The following is a 22,224-nucleotide window of genomic DNA, read 5'->3' on the forward strand; positions in this document are numbered from 1 at the left end:
GATGACCCATGCGATATCGGAGCGCAGATTGTGAGGGGCTCTCTCCGGAGGGCGAGGGTATTTAGAGACCGCCAGAATCCGCTGGCATACCCGGCTGATGTTCTTCATGAACGATATCGATTCTCAGCTGAGGGAATTCGTTACCTTTGCCAGCTGATCGAGGCAGACATCTGCAATGTAACCCGCCGAAGCCAGGCCCTCACAATCGAGCAAATTATGTGCTCGTCATTGTGTTACTTTGCCAGTGGACAATAGAGTGCTTTGAGGTCAGCGTGAACCCAGCGGCGGCCATATTAGAAGTCAAAGGTCGCCGTGTCAGTGCATTGTTGTTCAGCGAAGCAAAAAGGGGTGACAATGCCAAATACGTGCGTCACTGTTGGCTGTAGTAGCTGGGGGGAAAAGGGTGGCAAAAGCTTCCACAAACTCCCTAAAGTCGTGACTAACCAGGGAATTGCAGCACAGGAGAAAAGCCAGCAGAGGAGATGACAGTGGCTGGCTGCCATTAACCGATCAAATTTAGGACAACTTGACTGTATCCGGATTTGTTCCGATCACTTTGTGACAGGTAGGTTAAATTGTCTTGAATTTCATAGTTACTAAAATAAGTGTGATACAAACTTCTCTTTTCTATGTACTTTCAGCAATGATTAATGCATATATTTGTCTCATTAGGTAACTTATGTCTACTGCAGTGCATTGTTGCATCAAATGGCATTTAAGATCTAGGCCTAGTAATGTTTATGTACACATGCTTAGTTCACAAAATGGACTTGGGTGAAACACTAGATAGTTCACAAGATCTATGTATGTCACATGTGGCAACAAGCTGGGGTCAGCTTTCCATTCCTTCTCACTAACGGTGTATGGATCTACATTCCCAATGAAATGTACCTTCTCAGCATAATGCTTCTGTGCCTGCTTATCCAAACTTTCACAGTAGTGCTCCATCACTTCAGATGTCTAAACTCTTAAAAAAAAAATCCAAGCTTCTAAGCCCTCTAATGCGGAGGAAAAAAAAAAAAAAAAATAGAATGTGTACTCTATGAGCGTTCTGGAGCGAGTGACTTCCAAGATGGCCACGCAGACTGCAGTGTTACTATTTTTAGCATAATCTCAGGGCACTATGTATTTCATCAGTGATGCTGAAAACCTCAGTAAGAACACTATGTTGTATGATTTGCAAAGTGGTATTTGCCCTAACCAAAGTGATGAATGCATTTGTGTTCCCTGGGCATTTAACCGCACTTCAGATCAAAGAAGGGTTTTATGCAATTGCAGGTAATTACTAATATCAAATTGTGTCTGTTTGCCTACTCTCAGACAATTGTGACTGACAATTGATATGACTAACAAAATATACAGGTTTCCCAAGAGTAATAGGAGCCATTGACTGCACTCACATCTGAATCAGTGCACCCCTGGGAGAGCATGAGGGGGATTATGTGAATAGAAAATCCTTCTATAGCATCAATGTACAGGTAAAAGGTCTACTTCATATAGGCCCACATTCAAATAGGTCATGTCCATACCTCAAATCAACCTGTCAGTACTGGTCCCATTTTGCGTTAGGTGATGTTTTGTCCTCCACATGGGTTGGTGTTGTTCCTCATTTGCAGGGGTAACAGTGTGCTTGTACCCCAGTCATGTCCCCTGTCCTTGCACAAATGCTTGATGTTCTTAGATGGCATGTGACCACCAGTTGATGATAACCAGCCTGGATGCAAGATGGCCAGGGTCTGTCCACGATTCCTGCATATTTAGAGAATCCTCACTAGCTGCGGGATTTGAGGAAGGTAAGATAATCCTACATCTAATCCTTAAAACACAAGTCATCCTGCATCAAAAAGATAATCGGGACAATACAGAAACGAGCCAAAATGCCACAGACGTCCCTACTCAAACTTCATGGTATTCCTTAAGTAAAGAATAGTGAGCATCTTACAGTTGTTTGACACCAACTACATTTCTCTCCATTTCATACAAGGGCAATTTGATGGCATCCTGCTCAGGGACCGTGGATACCCATGTTTGAAACACCTCCTGACACCATTTGCAGACCCTCAAGCAAGGGCCCAGAGAGCCTTCAATCATGCCCACAGTGTTACAAGAGCACGAACTGAGATCACGTTCGGCATATTGAAGGCTCGGTTTGCCTGCCTAAAAGGCCTGCGTGTGAGGCCAGAGAAGGTCTGTCAAATAACAGCGGCATGTGTGGTACTGCATAACATAGCCACCATCAGAAAAGAAAGGGTTCCCAATTATGTTCCCTCACCCCCCAATGTTGTTGACCCCATGACCCTGGACCATCCCACAGGCCGTTCAGTGAGAGGCCATCACGAACCAATTTTTCAGCCAGTAACAAAATAAAGAAAAGCCAAAATCACCACTCATTCCTACTGTATTTATTCAAGTTTTCCCGTTCCTGAAAAGCCAAATGAATGCTTGCACACACAATGTACTAATACCTTCTTCTCATGCTCCAACTTTTCAATTTCTAGTTCAAGCTTGCCGAATTTGCAGCCTCTTTTCTGCAGTCTAGCTGTAACATTTTCTTGTATAGGCTGCGCACATTGTCCACTCTGGCCTACAGAACCCCCACCCCAGAATGAACATATTAGCCTAGTATGCATAACAGTCGGCAATGATGGACTGAAGAGGAAGAAACTGTACTTTGTGATATTGTGACATCCCTGGCAGGGAAACCTCAGGAGGGGACAGGGGCAGCTCCAACTCCTCCTACAAAAGGAACACAAGCACACAGACTGATTGCATCATTGATACAAGTCACACTTCAAATGCAGTACTGCTGAAGAGTAATGGGGCACCCTCCTAGAATATTGACAGCATAGTAACAGTGGTAGAGTCTTCCAACCTGCATGTGGGTGTCGGATTTGGCCGTGAGGGTCTCCTCATCTTCCTCCTGAGAGAACATACATACATTATGTAGGTGCAGCCTATGATTTATGAACACGACAATGCATGCAGGTACCTCAGCCGGAGGCTCACTGGAGCCGGGTATGGGCCGTGGTGGCTGGATGGTCTCCAGATTGCTTCCTTCAACTGTACACACAAGACATGCCACTGATGAACAAGAAAACACACTTCTTACATGGAACTTGAATGCCATATTACCCTGCATGTAGAGGGTGGACATTTCCACAGCACCAGGGGTGGATTGTAGGCCTCCTTCTACACCCTCCATGATTGGCCTACCGCTATTGTTGGCGAGTGCCAACTCCTCGGCCACGGTAAAGGCTTCTGGTGCCCTCCCTCCTCCCGTGCACCTGGCGGCCACCTTTTTCTTGTTGGCTGTGAAAGACAAGCATCTTTTCATTATATATGCCTCACACACACCATTATGAATTATGTTTTTATACTTCATTTTCACCTGTTGCCAGGTGCGTTTGGCACTGCTGTTGCCTCTGAAATGTTCACAGGAGATACACCAACTTAGTCAAAGGGACTGAACAGTCAGTCATCCTAATTCATGTGACTCATGTGCACATATCAGCTTAAGTAGGCTACTCCATGAATTTACCATACCAAATTTTATTCAGGATTTTTGACATTAAACAAGCTATATATGACTGGGGCCACGTCGAAGGACCATTTTCTGTGACTTGTGATTGATCATGAAGCTTTCTCTCATCCTATACTTCTGTTCTGGAACATGTAGAAGGGAGAATGTACTTACATTTACCTGATCGGCAATTCATTGCCAACATGCTTGCCGCTCCTTATTGGCAGCCGCTGTGTTCGATTTTGTTCTTAAATGTTGTTTTGAACTCCTCGTAGCTTTCCATTATAACCGCACATTCTTCCTCCGTGAAGTACAGCGACTGTGCCATTGTGAACAGTGGTGATTTGCGCTGATAACCTCCCCTTTAACGTGAATGCGCATTAACCCCGATTAGGTTAACACAGGTTCAACAAATCAACTTCATAACTGGCGTTGTAGTACCGTTTAACCCCAAACAAGATAACCAGGTTTTGTCAACCCCGGTTTAACGGGGGAACCCTGGGTTACTTCTGGGTAGGTTAACCTCCATTCATAGTACAGGGCCCTGGTCTTTCAGGAAAAAAAAAAAAAAGTCTCCCAGCCTGGACACCTGCAGGCAAGAGGAGGACAACAGATCTTAGATCACAAACAGTTACACTGCATTGACAAGACTTCTCTAACTTCCCTTTCCAGTGGGAGAATCCTGAATTACTGAATCCTTCTCAGGATTGAGTCAAATAAATTCATACAACAGTTAGTTCAAGGGGCAGCACAGTGGTGCAGTGATGAGCACAGTCACCTCACAGCAAGAAGGTTTGGAGTCTGAACCTCACAGCCGACAGGGGCCTTTGTGTGGAGTTCGCATGTTGTCCATGTGGGTTTCCTCCTGGTGCTCCAGTTCCCCCCCCAGTCTAAAAGATATGCAGATTAGGTAAAATACCCAGCCACTGGGGCTGCGCAAGCCAGTGTGTACTTGGTGCTGGATAGATTGGGGAGGGTTGTGTCAAGAAGGGCAGCCGGTGTAAAACCTATGCCAAATCAAATATGTGGAACAGATCTGCTGTGGCGACCTCCAATGGGAGCAGCTGACAAGAATTCAAAAGGCAAGCAGGTTCTGGGTTCAAACCTACAACTCATCCGGGGTCTGTGTGTAGAGTTTGCATGTTCTCATACCTGCGTGGGTTTCCTCCAGGTGCTCTGGTTTCCACCTACAGTCCAAAAATGTGGATTAGTTCACCTGGCTACTCTACATTGTCCATCAGTGTAAATAGCTGTCTGTGTTAGCCCTGTGATAATTAAAACCCGAATTACAGCATGAGATTGTGTTGAAAAGTCTGCAGCTGTTTCTAGTATTTATCTAATCTCACACTAACAACGTCCAACAAATAAATCTGAGTCACTGTACATCAGCTTCAGTAACTGCAATGCCACTGCAACACTGACCAGGATAACAGACGTACTCTAGAAGAGTTAATGGTTTAATGAGCAGTCTTTGTAATGATATTTTATGCCCAGATGTCTAGTGTTCAATATTAAATAAAAAACCTGAAAGCAACTCACTGCAGAAAACATGTTCACAATACATTCCTATGAGAATTTCCTGAGGATTATCTGTAAAATAAGTCAAAAGTAAAATGACACTTTACTGTGTAGTGGTGGCATTTGTGGCTGCAACCAACACTTTCAATGACCCAAGTCAAGCAAGCTAAACTGGACACTACAATGACCCTCATTAAAATGCACTCACAGTAGCTTATGACAAACACGTCATCAGATAGCTGAAGAGCTTGAACCAGCTTCCCCCCCTCTCCACTCAGCAAGTACCAGTTCCTTTTATAGGGTCCAATTTGCTCCTTCCAGACACGTAGTGCAATTTTCCTCAAATAGTCAATTCCACTGCTGGAATGGGGGACTGCAGCACAATTTGGTAATTTCCCTGCTAAGTGTTACATAATTTAACTCACCAGTTGATTTCTAGACATAGTATGCATGTTTGAACAGAGGAATCTCCCAACCATGCCCTTTAGTACTGGATTTGGTGACACCTTCCCTGTACTTCCTCCTTCTACAGAGAGTGTCTCCAAAAAAAGTAAAACCATACATTTCTCTACTTTCTGCAACATGTTTTAAAGGTCAGTGAGATCTGTGCTGGCACAGTGGTGTAATGGTTAGCACTTTTGCCTCACAGCAAGAAGGTCCTGGGTTCAAGCCCAATGGTGACCAACAGGGGCCTTCCTGTGTGGAGTTTGCATGTTCTCCCCATGTCTGCATGGGTTTCCTCTGGGTGCTCCAGTCCAAAAGACATGCAGGTTGGGTGACCGCTGGCTCCAAGTTGACCGCATGTGTAAATTGTTGTCTCCATGCGTCAGTCCTGCGATGATCTGGCAACTTGTCCAGGGTGTACCCTATCTCTCGGCCATAGTCAGCTGGGATAGGCTCCAGCTTGCCCATGACCCTGCACAGTACAAGCGGTTACAGATAACGGATGCATGTTCTACACATTTCTCTCAGGTACCATTTTTTGTTTTGCTGGATTTTGTGCCACATTCCCATTGGTACCAGACTTTTCAGAAACCCTGTAATGACAGCCTTTATGTTCTACAGATGACCCTGCAACCTTCAGCCCTGCCACAATGTTTAATTCAACCAGAAAGACAGTCTTCCCCAGCAAATTGGGCTTTACTAAGCCCCACTGGCACTGTTAATGCATGCTCAGTGAATCCAGGGAAAGGATGGGCACCAACAAAAGGCGAGAGCTACATGCAAGTCAGTTGGTATGAATGAGTCAAGGTGCATGGACAAGATGGGAACAGGAGTTAGATGGAAGATCTCCTGGGGTTCTGGGGATTTCCCCTGGAGTCACTCCATTAGGTCCAGGGGTTTAACTTGCTCTAGAAGCCTTGACAACCACCTGGAATTCTCTCCATCAGGCTGCCTTGCTGTTAAAGTCAATAGGTCTACCTTAGCCTACCTTTAAGGCCAACCAACCACCCCTCTGGAACTAGTGAGGTAGCAGCAGCAGCATTTCTGCCCTAGAAGCTGCCTGATGAACTCATAAGGGCTTGAAATTAAAGCAGAACATGTTTTGATCCTCCCTCTTGCCAACCTTCTATACCCTTCAGCCCTGCAAAGAGTCATAAGCTTCTTCCTGATGTTACTGCAGAGTTCTCCAAATCCCTGCCTCTGTTCTTCAGTAGCCTCCAAACTACTTTGTGTATACAGCTCCCACTGTATCTGGCTGATTTTCTCCACCCAATAGTTCTTCACACTTAAACCAGTCCTTCTCCTTGGTTGCTCTTGACACATGGAGAATCTGGGCACTATATGGTGACTGAGCCAGGCTCCTCTTGTGTCTCACCAGGGAGGTTCCTTGTGTGCTACACTACTTGCTCCTTCATGAAACATTTCATTTTGCCCCACTGAATCTTAAACATGGACACCAGTTATGAAGTGAAGCCAAAAGATCTCTAGGTAATGAAGCTTGACAAGCTAACATTTTAAAGTTACAATTGGTCTAGCCTGGGATTTGTCTTTACCTAACAGTTGTAAACATTGCTTACAGCACAGCAAGCTTCCATCATCTGACAGCATAGGACCAGTTCCTTACAATGCTTTTGTAAACTTGTATAGTTAAAAATGGAACTGGTTTTCTATCACTGGCCACTATTTACGGAAGTTTCCAAGTCACATAGCACTCATTAGATTTCACATCTGTAACTTGGTTATTTTAATTTTGCATGCTAGTATAGAAGTTCATGTATGGGTTAAACCTGAATTTTGCATTAATCTTCAGACTATAGAATACCGCATACTACTGCCCAAAGCAGTTCTTCAAAAGTATAACTTATGAAGTAGTGTGCCCATAACAAGTGGATTGGTAATAGGTGGACATACTTCATCTCATTTCTACTGCACCAACTTTGGCTATAATTTTAATTCCACATCACAAATGAGAAAAGAAATATTGACTAATCATTTCCAGCTTTTGGCTTCATAACAGCATGATTGGAATTTGTACAGTAAAGATCACCATATCTAGTCATTGTTATTGACTTATTGCACTAAACATGGTTAGATGCTCCAAAACTTAAACCTACTCAAAAAAAAGTTGTTTATTCACATACAGTTTCTACACATTTTCTGCACAGCTCATTATTCTACACATCTTTAAGGGAGGGGAGTTTTAGGTTTTATGTGGGGTTGCAGGGTAGCATTTTCTCTTGAGGCATTGTTAAATTCCAAAAACACACTGCAAGTAATGTGTTATACATCAATTCTAGCTGAACTCATCCACCAGGAACAAAACAGCTCCTGTTGCACTACGCCTTAAGCAAACAGTAATAATTAAAAAAAAAAAAAAAAAAAAAACCCACACCGAGTGTGTACAACTACTTTGAGCCAACTGTGTTTCTTAATACATCTGCAAGTTATAAAGTCCCATAGGATTTCAGATGATGTCTATTAGAAGCACTCACTCTTAAGAATCAACTACCTCCCTTCCCAGTATAGGGATTCATATTTAAAGTATTATATACTTTGAGAGATTCAAGACCTTCATCTGATGGATTTCATCTACGGGAAGTGTCTTGTATAACATGAAGATGTGGAAATATTCACTCAAGCAATATGTTGAATATACTGTAGTTGCTGAATTTATACTTCTGCTGCATAAATATTTAAGACAGCTGACACTATAGACAAAGTATGAATGCTGAGTAAGGTCCCCCCCAAACCACATACAGGATGTCCTTGCTTTATTTAAGGTTTACAATAAAGACAATGCAGAGAACATACGGAGACTAGAAAAGCACTCAGAAAGTACAGACCTCCACCAAGAATCCTTTAAAAAAAAAAAATCCGGGATCCAGATCACCACCAAAACTTAATGGATTGTTCCTTGTGCCCAGTCACACCTCTGGAAAAAATTTCAGAGCAATCTGTTCATAACCTTTTCTGTAATGTTGCTAACAGACAGACAAAAACAAATGCTACCGAAAACAACCTCCTTGGTGGAGGTAATAAGTAGGATACACATACTGCACTTGCATATATTAAAGAACATGTTATTAAAATGCAGAAGTCAGTTTTTTTTAAAAGCTATGAGCTACATGATGAAAAACAAGATTATCCCTACATGACAGTCTGTGCTACCTCTGTTCATCTTAGTGGCTATTCAAGTGTCACCAGTGGACATCCTTGGGGACGCAATTGTTGGTGCTGCTGGGTCCAGAACACAAACTGCCCTGGAAATGTCACAGCTGAAAGGTCTTTTATTGTAATTACTGCATGCCATGACCATGCTCTCAGTTTTCAGATGAGAACAATGGCCCTTTGTGTTTGCAATAAGGCAGAGATCATGTACTCTATACATACGAGTCTACTTGGAGTCAAAAAATGGCTTCAAGATCAACTCACTGTCAGGGTGGAGGCACTTACGGATGCAGGTGCATTGCAAACCAAAATCAGCAAACTAAAGACACAGTCAGGGTCAACCAATCAGCAAACAGTATATCAGATTAGGCAAGGAAGCAAAGTCAAATAAACAATGTAAAGCAGGGTCAAAGTCACTGGGAGTCAAAACAACAATTAAGGCTTGGTATGAGCAGGTACATGGCCACAGAACAATACTTCACAACTGGTGCAAGTGCTTGCTGAGCTTGTATAGAGCGGTGATTACTGGGATAATGGAAACAGGTGTACTTCCTAGAATTCAGGTGAGGAAGCATGCTGTGGTGCTTGGGAAATGTAGTCCAGAGTGGCCACGTTTGGAGACTGCTCCAAACTCAGATTGTCAACACTATTACAGATAGTCACTAGCTCAGATGTGGTTATAACATTTTCTTCTCACAAAGAAACCAAGGTCATCTCAATTTGCTCATACTCAAAAATTACTCATTGCCATTACACTGGACATAACAGCTCACTGACATTCAGCTAATGAGTGGACTCTGCAACTGGTAAAGTAGCACTGACTGCTACAGAGTAGTAAAAACTTCACTATTCAATAGAACCCCCCCTCCATATTAAATAAAAAAAAGCAAATTGACAGTTTGTAACACCACATTAATACAGTTACAGTAGCAAGAAAAAAGTGAAACCTTTGGAATGACCTGTATTTATGTATAAATTTCTTAATGTCTGATCATACAAGTTACAACAGTGAACAAACCAATCTGTTTTAACTAATAATTATAATATTTCATATCTGTCAGAGTGCAGGCACTTACTGATGCAAGCATAGAGGAAGGCAGGTGTGCTGCAAACTGTAAACAAATCCAAATCGGTAGGCAGAAGTTGTAGTCAGGGACATGCAAGGGTCAGGCAATCAACAAACAGGATACCAGAGGGCAGACGAGGAAACAGTCAGGAAATAAACATAAACAAAAGTCTAAGCACTAGAAGCCAGTCAGGGCCTCAGAAGGCTTGGTATAATCAGGTACAGAGACACAGAACAATACTTGACAAGGCATACTTGTGACTGCTGAGCTTATATAGGGAAGTAGTGCTTCAATAATTGGAAACAGGTGCCCTCACCAGTATTCAGGAGATGAGGGGCGCTGTGGCTCTTGGGAGTTGTAGTCCGGAGCAGCCATGTTTGAAGGCTGGTCTGAACTCAGGTTTTCAGTGCTGTTACTGACAATATCTTTAATGAACACATCCATTAAACATACACAAGGCTGATGGAAGAAGTGAAGTGAATAAGTGAATTTGCTTTTAATAACTGGTCAAACCTCTGTTAGCAACAAGGACCTCAAACAAAGGCTTCTGGTAGCTGTAGATCAGACCTGCACAAGGTCCAGGAGGAATTTTGGACCATTCCTAACCCTGGTATGAACATCTCTCTATTGGGTGAAGATCTGGCCTCTGACTGAACCACTCCAAAAGGTGGATTTTCCTTTTTCAAGCCATTCTGTCAAAGATTTACTTTGTTGTTGAGGGTCATGTCATGCTGCATCACTCAACTTCTAAGAAGTTTAAGATTATTGCTTAGAAGCAGGCATGGATTAATGCACAGGCTTTATAGGCTGCAGCCTCGGGGCCCATGTGTGCCAGGCCATTAAAATTGGTCATTAAAAACATAATTTATTTAAATGTACATTAGAGGAAAATATATTTCAATCTCATTGACCCACAAGAAATATTTAAAATATGAAGCAGCCGATTGGGTAGATATGACAAAGTTCATATGGTCAGTTGGTTTTGAAATGATACGTCATTCACCATTATGTACTACAGCATAGTAACGTTAGAAAATATCGGAAAGAAAATATGATAGCAGAGCACAAAAACGAAAAGCACAACGACTGAGAGAACACCGTGAACAAAATTTCATTAAAAAGATTCCTAAATTGCCAGGATATTTCAAGGCTACTGAATCTTTGAATAAACCGCATAATGAAGAAATACAGCACTGTCATGTAGGGGATGCTAACAATAATGTTACAGTTGATGGAGTTACAACTGTGCTAGCTGTAGCTGCAGGTAGATCTGGTAAAAACACTAGCCATGCTGACGATGACAATGTTCATGCCTCACATTTAGCTCACTCTGAGGAAGAGTGTGACATTGAGAGACTGACATTTCATACACCCGGAACAGTATGTTCCACCACCAGCATATCAACATAGCCATAATGATGTCTCAGTTCCAGCCATCACACCTCTCATCACGGTCTCACCTGTTGCTGCCGAGAGGGCACAAGAGGCTGCAAATTTTGCCAATGCTAATGACAGCGTTACCTATCAGGTTAGCTTGGGCCCTGCATGCTGGGATGAAACTGATGAAGCTATGAGGACATACTGGATTAAAATGGGACCTGAACAGAAGGCCCAAACATATCAGCATTTCAAATGTTATAATTTCTTTCATTCTTTAATTGCTTTCATTCTTTCATAATTTAATCGTAATTATTCTCTTTTCATTTTAATTTGGCCTCATTTTCTTTCAAATTTCCTTCAGAAATGAAAGGGTTACTGTCCTGAAAACATTAAAATAGAGTTATCCAATGAGATTTTGGCGGCACGGTGGTGTAGCGGTTAGCGCTGTTCACCTATGCAAATCGACACGGCTGGACACACTTACTCAATAATTTGCACATGGATTGGTGACACCACAGAGGGGCCCAAGACAACATTTTCGATTTTCCAAAACATGGGATTAGTGCTAATCCAACACACTATTCATTTCCCATAGGCTACATGCTTGCGCTAATACACTGTGATAATCCAAGACACTATCATTTCCCATAGGCTACATGCTCACGCGAACACACTGCACACAGCCTCAGTGGGGAATCCCCTCCTCGACTCGTCTGAGAGTTTCAATTGTATGGAACCTCGCAATCAGTGCTCCTCGCCGGAGACTTCCACTACGGCCGAGTCTACGTCACTGAGGAGACGCGGACAGCGATTTATGCCATTTTGACAGAACACAGTGAAAACATATATCACATGTGTCCACTCAACTCAGTTCCAAGCAGCTGTATGACCAAATCCTAGGACCAACACAGCCCCTGTGAAGAGCATCATTCAAAGGATATCAGGTTCATGGGCAACAAGTACTAGTTGATTTATAGTGGGAGGGACCAAAAATTTATCGGCCTCAGCCTGCTCGAAGGCCAGTGCGAGCTTAACCAAGAGTAGCTGCTGTCAGTGCAGCAGTGAAGTCACCTTCCAACCGGTGTGGCATTCATCAGTAGTGCTAGCGAATGCTAATATAAGCAGTCAAGCCAGTGCTATCGAGAGCAAGTAGCATAGGCTAACAACCGAGAAACTAAGATTCCTGCCTCCAGACTCTTCTTCCACACACAGTCGCCACAATATTTTTCACTCAGACTTAAATATTCATTTCCTGATGTAATTTACTTATGTTTAAAATCAACATTGACAACTACACACAGGAGCTCCCTGGCAGCCTGTTGCTAATCCCTTGCAAAATCCTTTGCCCTGTTGCTTTTTTGGTGTGTCTGGCTAAGTTTTGGCTGAGCTGAAGTCCCAGCTCTAATAGTAACGGTTCGTCACTGGACCTGAAACTTGTCAGAGCAAAGACGCAGATATCGCTGCCTCAGAAAGACAACACAAACAGCAAAAGAGGTACTTCTCCAAAGTGCTTTTTAAAAGGAAACTGGCAAACAGTGAAATGGTGCAACGAGAATGGTTGCTTTACTCTCCTTTGAAAGGCACTGTGTTTTATTTTGCATGTAAATTATTTGGCGATCTTCAGTGTGCACTCATATCAGGCTATAGTGACTGGAAAAACACAGCCGTGCGCTTGGCTGATCATGAAGGATCGGAGAGCAACAGAAAGGCTATGATGACCTATGTTAGATGGTGTGCTGATGCTGGCTGCATAGATTCAGAACTGAAGAAACAGTTTGACACTCAGTGCATTTACATGCACATCCAAATCGAGCTACTGTCGGTAATCGAGCTAAGGGTCCCAGCAGGGGTGCCAGAGAAATCCAATCCTACATGCACACAAGGAAATCGAGCTATTGTGTGAGGTACATTGTGCACCCAAGCCACAGGTGGCGCTACACGCCCCATCGTGTTGGAACACTTCCGGTTGTCATCATGAAGAAGAGCTATTCAAGAGTATAAACAAAGTTATCAGTTCTGTGTTCGTTCGTTCTCCTTGTTCCTCCTGACCTCTTCTGCTGCTTGCTACTACTACTGTTGTCATGCCGACCGAGGCTGTTGTGTTTCCCGCTTGTGGTCTCGTCACTCGTCACTTCCGGAAGGGGCAGTGCTGAAGTAAGTAGCTCGACTACGTAGCTCGATAGGGTTTACATGCACTAAGTAGCTCGGCTACAATCGCATAATCTAGGTCGCGTAGCTCCATTACGAGAAATCCAGTTCGGTTCGATTTCAGCCGAGCTAAGGTGTTTCCATGGCATTTAGAACTTCGATTTCAGTTGAGCTACGGCAGAAATTCGATTTTCTCTATGTGTATGTAAATGCACTGAATGAATGTGGATACTGGACTGAGGTTTTAAAGAGGGTGGTTGAGATGGTAAAGTTTTTAGCAGAGTGAGGACACATTCAGGGGACACACTGAAATCTTTAGGCGATCTGATAATAGTAACTTTGTGGGTGTGCTGGAAGTTATCAGCAAATTAGATCCCTTCTTGAAGGCACATATTGAAAAATATGGCAATGCTGGCAAGGGAACACCATCATACCTCTCATCAAAAACATGTTTTGAATTTATTGAACTGATGGGTCCTGACAGAGATAATCAGTCAGATCAAAATGGCCAAGTATTTTTTGAACAGTGTCAATTCCACTCCTGACGTTACACACAGACCAGCTTACATTCATCATGCAATATGTGTCAACGAATGGCTGTATCGCAGAGCGTTTTGTGAAATTTCTGCCAATTCAGAGTCATTCAGGAGAGTCACTTTTCTAGGTTGTTCTTGATGTGCTACAGGACATGCCCATTCATATTAATAACTGCAGAGGCCAATGTTATGACAATGCAGCAAACATGTCTGGGAGTTATCGTGGCCTACAAGCTTGCACTAAACAGATTAACCCTTTGGTTGAATGGGTACCGTGCACTACACACATGCTCAGTTTACTGGGGCTGAACAGTGTTAACTGCTGCCTTGAGACAGAAGAACTTTTTAATATATTTTTTTCCAAATCCACCTCTGGTTGGCAGACAATCACGAAGGGTTTAGAGCCTAATGACAATCACTGGATAGAGACTTTGAAAAGTCTCTGATACTAGTTGGTTGGCACATGCACTAACAATGAAAGCACTATACCAAAACTATCTGAAAATTCAAGAGTTGCTGTTTGAGTGATGACTTCAACCGAAATCTTATGACTTGGGATGAAGCTACAACAGTAAGCGAAAAGATGGGAAAACTAGAAAACACTTTTCCGTATAACATGTGGAACAACATACTGCAATGTTTTCACAATACTAGAACTGCTCTACAGGCAGTGGAACTGGATTTATGTAATGCTGTCAATTTGGTCAGCTCATTGAGGGGTTATGTGGCCAGCCTACAAGATGATTTTGAAAAGTTTGAGACTGATGCAAAAAAATGTTTCCAACTGTGTCCCAAAACGACAAAGCAGACACACAGGGGCACAGAAAAGGGGGGGGGGGGGGGGGGGGGGGGACAAAAAACAAGCAGATGAATTGACGGAATCTGACTGTGAGCGATCAGGCTGAGACAAGTTCAAAGCAACAGTTTTTATCGCTCTAATGGTTGAACTTGTCGCAGAACTGGATCAGCAGTATCGCTCCTACAAAAACATTCAGCAAACTTTTGGCTTTTTGAACAATATTCCATCCATCCCTGTATAAGATCTTCGTATGGAGCGGCAAATCTCCAGAAAAAAATATGCAGGTGATCTGGAGGCAGATTTTGTGGATTAAATATTGGACAATTTAGAGAATTCATTAAACAAATCCAGGACACCTCAGCAAGGTCATTGCTGCAACTTATAAAAGGAAGGAAACTACAGTTAATGTTTCCAATGCTGATATAGCACTGCGACTGTTTATGACTTTGCCTGTAACCAGTGCCAGTGGGGAGCACTTTTTTCAAGACTGGGACTTGTTAAAAATAGACTGAGATCCACAATGGGCCAAAATAGATTGAATCACCTGTCTCTGATGTCCATTGAAAGTGATATTCTGTGCAAATTGGATTTTACCAGCCTTATAAAGGACTTCTCTGTCAGGAAAACAAGGAAGAAAAACTTCTCAAGGTAGGAATATGTATTCATGATTGCTATTGCATTATTGCATTTGCTGTTGATTATTATGAGCTGCTGCTGTATCACATATCTTATGCAAGTATTTGTTGGTTCAGCTGTTGTTGTGAGGAAGTTGTCTTGTTGTGCGAGTATTTGGTGGTTCAATTATTGCTGTGTCAGGATGTTGCCCTATGTGAGTGAGAATTTGAGGTTCAATTGTTGCTCTGTGAGGATGTTGTGATGTTGCCTCCGTAAAACTGGTAAAACATGGGGGGGGGGTTCACAGAAAAGGTAGCGTAGAGGCCCATGACCACCTTAATCCGCCTCTGCTTAGAAGTATTCATTACCTTATAATCAACTTCAATAACATCCTTACCACTCATATACTGTGACATTTTTGTGATCCAGATTTCCATGTCTGGCTCGATCTCTGCACATTTTACTCAGAATACATTTGAAGAAATGCTTTTTTATATTGGTATAAAGACATGTACCATTTACCCCCCTCTCTGTTCTCATCTATTCTCTCTGTTTTCTCATATTAGTACATAATAAAAAAATTTGGATTTGTGGAACATCATGAATCCTACCTCTGGCAAGAGTGTCCAATGTGATTATTTAAACAATCCACCTGATATTATGTCTTTAGCATGTTTTAAAAAAGCAACTAAGCACACTTACACATACACTGCTCAAATGTAACTCTTGCACCATGTTCACCATCATTAGTTATAACTTAAAAATAAATCCTTATATAAAAATAGACATATAAGTATATCAAATAGCTGTTTTATAAATCATCTTCAGCAAAAAAAAGTAAATAAATAAAAAAATAATTATTTTTGCAGCCCAAAATATACCAAACTGTCAAATGTGATTGCACTGTCAAAATCCTCAAACACCTTGAAATGCACAAGAGAAGTAAAAATCTGTTATTCATGTGTGGTAGACTCATACATCGCGTTCTGTTTTGCAAGAAATCCAGACAATTCATTTTCTCGCTCAGAACATAATGCATCAACATCTGATTTCACATTACTTTTGTGAAGAGCTGTCATAGGAGATGAGTGTGTAAAGGAGGAATGGAATTGCATCAAAATCTCCTGCCATTCCTTTGCCGCCCCAGCACTGGAAGAATGAATAAATAAATGAATAAATAAATAAATAAATAAATAAATAAATAAAATTACAATTACACTGGAATGAAACCTACTCAAGAAAAGTGTGGAAACAATTTCAAAAGAAAGAAAATATCTTTAAATGTTGCTCAGAATATTTCAAGTAAGGTTCACATGGCACCCAGGATTATTTGCAAGTAAAGTTAACTTGTTTATCTTGTTTTATATGTAAATTTTACTCAAACTGGAGTGAAATGAACCACATAAATCCCAACACAGTAAAACTACACATTATCATTAATAATTAGTGGTCATGAACACCTTTAATGGTTTCACCCAGAAGTAGCATTCCTATGAGTAAATGTACTTCCATGAGACTTCATAAACACTGAACCAGCAAAACCCAGATTGATTATTTAAATGACTTGTGCCTATGTGTGTGACACATACACACACCAAACTGAGAGAAACAAAGAGGGTGAACCAAGAAAATTTTACCAAAACACTTGATTGTTCAAAACACTTCATCAAGGCCTGAAGCCTGAAAGCCAACAGAAAACTTCCATTCATTATCTATAGCTGTTTATCCTGTTCTACAGGGTCGCAGGCAAGCTGGAGCCTATCCCAGCTGACTATGGGTGAGAGGCAGGGTACACCCTGGACAAGTCGCCAGGTCATCGCAGGGCTGACACATAGACACAGACAACATTCACACTCACATTCACACCTACGGTCAATTTAGAGCCACCAATTATCCTAACCTGCATGTCTTTGGATTGTGGGGGAAACCGGAGCACCCGGAGGAAACCCACGCAGACACGGGGAGAACATGCAAACTGCACACAGAAAGGCCTCCATCGGCCGCTGGGCTCGAACCCAGGACCTTCTTGCTGTCCATTACACCACCGTGCCGCCCCCAACAGAAAATTGAAAACAAAAATCAGTTTACATTTCTGTGAATGCATATGCAAATAGATTTCAAAAATCACACCTCCACATTACTATGCAATCGGTTTCAGTAATCATTGCTTCATTTGTTTTCTAGTTTTGTGAGCACTTGCAAAATATAAAATTTTAACCCAGTAAAGCATGTAAAATACACACTTTGGGTTTAAGCTGCATATTTGGTTTCTTTTGTCTGATTTGATTCAGCCACCCAAGCAGACAAAAGAAGCCTTAAACTGACTGTGAGGACTGCTGAAACTCTATTTCATAAAACAAATGCTCAAGTCAGAACATGTCTTTGATGCTCATGCCAGTGTACAAAGCATCAGCTTCTACTTTCTCTTGGAAATTGAGCTGTTTCAGGTTTTTTATGACACCTTTAACTTAATCTAGGCGATAACTTCAACATCAGATTCAGTGCCAAGAGCTGTAGCCACTGTTACAGTTTCTCCTTCCTCTTGAGTGACCGTTATTGACAATGATTCCTGCTATAATGCATCAATAACATATAAATAACCCTGATGCTTTATGAATTTTAAGGCTTTGTATGAAAGAAAAGACAGCTGCCACTGTTCAAAACACAGTAAGAGATTTCAGTCACATTATTTCTCCAAACAACCTGTCAGTTTCACTCACTAAACATTTATTAATGCCTTAAATGGTTCTTCAATCTTGTACAGACATAAGTGCATACAGACTTAATTCTGTCCATCTTCTTATATCTCACAGATATTGCTGACTGTTTTTCTCCATGATTAATTACTGTGTATTCTCTTTGCAATAAACCAGCCCACACACTCTGACAGTCCCAAAGCATAGGTCCTGGATATTGTTAGTTTTTTCTTTTTTATCAGACATCTAATTTTTTAGGTTTGTTTACCTGACATGTTTCGACGTACGACTGTCGTCTTCCTCAGAGTGTCACCACGGGAGACCCACTATCAGCCATCATGTGCGGCTTTTTCATGGAAGACCTGGAGCAGAAAGCACTCACTACAATACCAGCGGAATACAGACCAACACTCTGGAAACGTTATGTGGACGACATATTGGAAAAAGTAAAGAGGGGATACACTCAACAACTTACCGACCATCTCAATACTATAGACAATACCGGCAATATAAAATTCACACATGAAGAGGAAACGGAGCAGTCAATAGCATTTTTGGACTTAAAAATACATCACACAGAAGAGGGGGACATCAAAATAAAAGTACACAGGAAACCCACACACACCGACCAATATTTAAACTGGACTTCCGAACACCCCATAATGCACAAAATATCTGTAGTTAGAACATTACATGAACGCGCAGCAATAATTACAGATCCACAGGACAAAGAACAGGAAGAACAACATATACAACACGCACTGAAGGCATGTCAATATCCACAATGGGCAATATCCAAAGGGGCGGAACAGGTCAAAAACAATAAAACACAGAAGAAAGAGAAAAAACAAACCAATAAACAAGAACACAGGGGAGTAGTGACATTACCATACATCAGAGGAATAACGGAACGCATTCAAAGAGCAATGAGGAAATACAACATTAACACACCTGTCAAACCATACACAACACTCCGTCAGATCCTGGTTCATCCCAAAGACAGAATACATCCGGACAACAGATGCAACACCATATATGAGATTCCATGCCAATTATGCAATAAAACTTATATTGGGGAGACAGGAAGGAGTTTCAACACAAGAAAAAATGAACATAAGAAAGAGTGCGAAAAGGAGACCGCTACAAGACAAACCCGAACAATAAAAGAAAAGGCACAACAGGAAAATTATAAGTCAGCCATAACAGATCATTGCAAAAGGGAAAATCATATTATGGACTGGGGGAATGCCAGAGTCATCCGCACAGAAGATAATAAACATCAGCGCTGGATCAGAGAGGCCATAGAGATCTGTAAGCGAAGTCCGAGGACCATCAACCGAGATGAGGGAGCATACATGCTCTCCCATACCTGGAGTGCCATCTTGCAGGGGACGAACTGACAGTAGAAGGTGTGACCGATCTGTCAATCCAGACAGGAAGGCCACGCCTTCGGAAACATCAGCTGATAAAAGATGCGTCACCAATAACATCCGGTGACACTCTGAGGAAGACGACAGTCGTACGTCGAAACATGTCAGGTAAACAAACCTAAAAAATTAGATGTCTGATAAAAAAGAAAAAACTAACAATATTCAATATAAGACATAATGAACGTAATCGAAAGATAGGTCCTGGATATTCAGATCATTCTCATGGCTTTCATCAGAGTGGCATGCTGTGTCTTCAACAAGTTTTTGTCAGCATCAAGATTCAGCAAGCCTGGCCTGTTTCTTTCCACAATCACCATAGCCTCCAGGTATGTAGTGAGCTCAGAAACTAAGAAATTATGATGACCAAATGTTGCAACTACTTTGTAAAACCAGAGCATGCACGATACCTGCCAATGACCTGCCAACTTAAAAAAAAAAAAGTACTGTATCTCTGAAGCTTTACAGCAAAGCTACAGTGGTGCTTGAAAGTTTGTGAACCCTTTAGAATTTTCTATATTTCTGCATAAATATGACCTAAAACATCATCAGATTTTCACACAAGTCCTAAAAGTAGATAAAGAGAACCCAGTTAAACAAATGAGACAAAAATATTATACTTAGTCATTTATTTATTGAGGAAAATGATCCAATATTACATATCTGTGAGTGGCAAAAGTATGTGAACCTCTAGGATTAGCAGTTAATTTGAAGGTGAAATTAGAGTTAGGTGTTTTCAATCAATGGGATGACAATCAGGTGTGAGTGGGCACCCTGTTTTATTTAAAGAACAGGGATCTATCAAAGTCTGATCTTCACAACACATATTTGTGGAAGTGTATCATGGCACAAACAAAGGAGATTTCTGAGGACCTCAGAAAAAGCGTTGTTGATGCTCATCAGGCTGGAAAAAGTTACAAAACCATCTCTAAAGAGTTTGGACTCCACCAATCCGCAGTCAGAAAGATTGTGTGCAAATGGAGGAAATTCAAGACCATTGTTACCCTCCCCAGGAGTGGTCAACCAACAAAGATCACTCCAAGAGCAAGGTGTGTAATAGCCGGCGGGGTCACAAAGGACCCCAAGGTAACTTCTAAGCAACTGAAGGCCTCTCTCACATTAGCTAATGTTAATGTTCATGAGTCCACCATCAGGAGAACACTGAACAACAATGGTGTGTGTGGCAGGGTTACAAGAAGAAAGCCCTTGCTCTCCAAAAAGAACATTGCTGCTCATCTGCAGTTTGCTAAAGATCACGTGGACAAGCCAGAAGGCTATTGGAAAAATCTTTTGTGGACAGATGAGACCAAAATAGAACTTTTTGGTTTATATGAGAAGCATTATGTTTGGAGAAAGGAAAACACTGCATTCCAGCATAAGAACCTTATCCCATCTGTGAAACATGGTGGTGGTAGTATCATGGTTTGGGCCTGTTTTGCTGCATCTGGGCCAGGATGGCTTGCCATCATTGATGGAACAATGAATTCTGAATTATACCAGTGAATTCTAAAGGAAAATGTCAGGACATCTGTCCATGAACTGAATCTCAAGAGAAGGTGGGTCATGCAGCAAGACAACGTCCCTAAGCACACAAGTCGTTCTACCAAAGAATGGTTAAAGAAGAATAAAGTTAATGTTTTGGAATGGCCAAGTCAACATCCTGACCTTAATCCAATCGAAATGTTGTGGAAGGACCTGAAGTAAGCAGTTCATGTGAGGAAACCCACCAACATCCCAGAGTTGAAGCTGTTCTATACGGAGGAATGGGCTAAAATTCCTCCAAGCCAGTGTGCAGGACTGATCAACAGTTATCAGAAATGTTTAGTTGCAGTTATTGCTGCATGAGGGGGTCACCAGATACTGAAAGCAAATGTCAAAACTTTCAAGCATCACTGTATATCAGATGTTCCCTCTCTCCTGCATTTGTGGGGTCTTTTCTTCTTGTACAAGAAAGGAATGGGATCTGAATCCGTGGATAGATTATTATTGCCTGAGTGAGTCTCATAGTATATAGCTACAATCTTCACAATCCAAGCTTGACCTTTGAAGAACTTACAATCACCTCTGAATCAGAGAGAGTCAATGTGATTCACATTTGAATGCTGCTTGAACTGGTCAATGCCCACTTTATCTCGCAACCATTCATTAGCGATGCACTTAGAGACATGCTCTAAGAATTCATGATTGCTTATATTGATGACATTAATTGTCTCCACTTACTATCCAAGGACTTTCAACACTTTCACTGTTTTATTCAAGAAGTGCAAGTTCTACAAATGTCAAGTTATCTTCCTGGGCTATAATCACAAGTCAAACCTAAGTACAAGCAGGAGCAGAGGACTCACTCCCCAAAGAATCAAGAACCTACAGAGTTTGCGAGGGTTTGCAAATTTCTAGCAAATAGACATCTGAAACTATAACACTGCAACCCCTCTTGTGTTGGAAAAGATCCAAAACCCTCCACAGCCAACACTATTTTGCCAGAGTTGTGTTTTGTCACTACCATAAGCTGGGATATTCACCAACAAATCACTCAGGCAGTCCAAGATCACCCTGCTCCTGCCCAATTCCCTCCAAACAAGAGCTATGTCCCTTTCAATCATCACAATACTCCCATAACTTCGGCTCATATGTCCTTGCTCACCTGGGTATCGCCAAGACCCATCAACATCAAACTGGGGGAAAGCAATTTATATAACTATTCAGTCTGCATCCCATTTACCAGGTGACTCTTTTCTATTTCATGCCTGTTTGCTGATCATCTGTTAATTTGCCTGCCTCACATTTCTGACTATTACATGTCAAATAATGAACCTCAAAGACATCTGGTTTGTATGAATAAGTTCTCTTCATTCATTCATTCATTCATTCATTCATTCATTAACTTTTGAACCACTGAATTAATA

At 41.7% G+C, this 22,224-nt stretch overlaps 1 pseudogene; it reads left to right on the forward strand.

The window, feature by feature from the left end:
* On the forward strand, positions 1 to 2,609 carry LOC132900234 (putative nuclease HARBI1; annotated as a pseudogene).
* Positions 2,610 to 22,224: the final 19,615 nt, after the last annotated feature.

The sequence above is a fragment of the Neoarius graeffei genome, chromosome 16, assembly GCF_027579695.1.
Source record: "Neoarius graeffei isolate fNeoGra1 chromosome 16, fNeoGra1.pri, whole genome shotgun sequence".
NCBI lineage: Eukaryota > Metazoa > Chordata > Actinopteri > Siluriformes > Ariidae > Neoarius > Neoarius graeffei.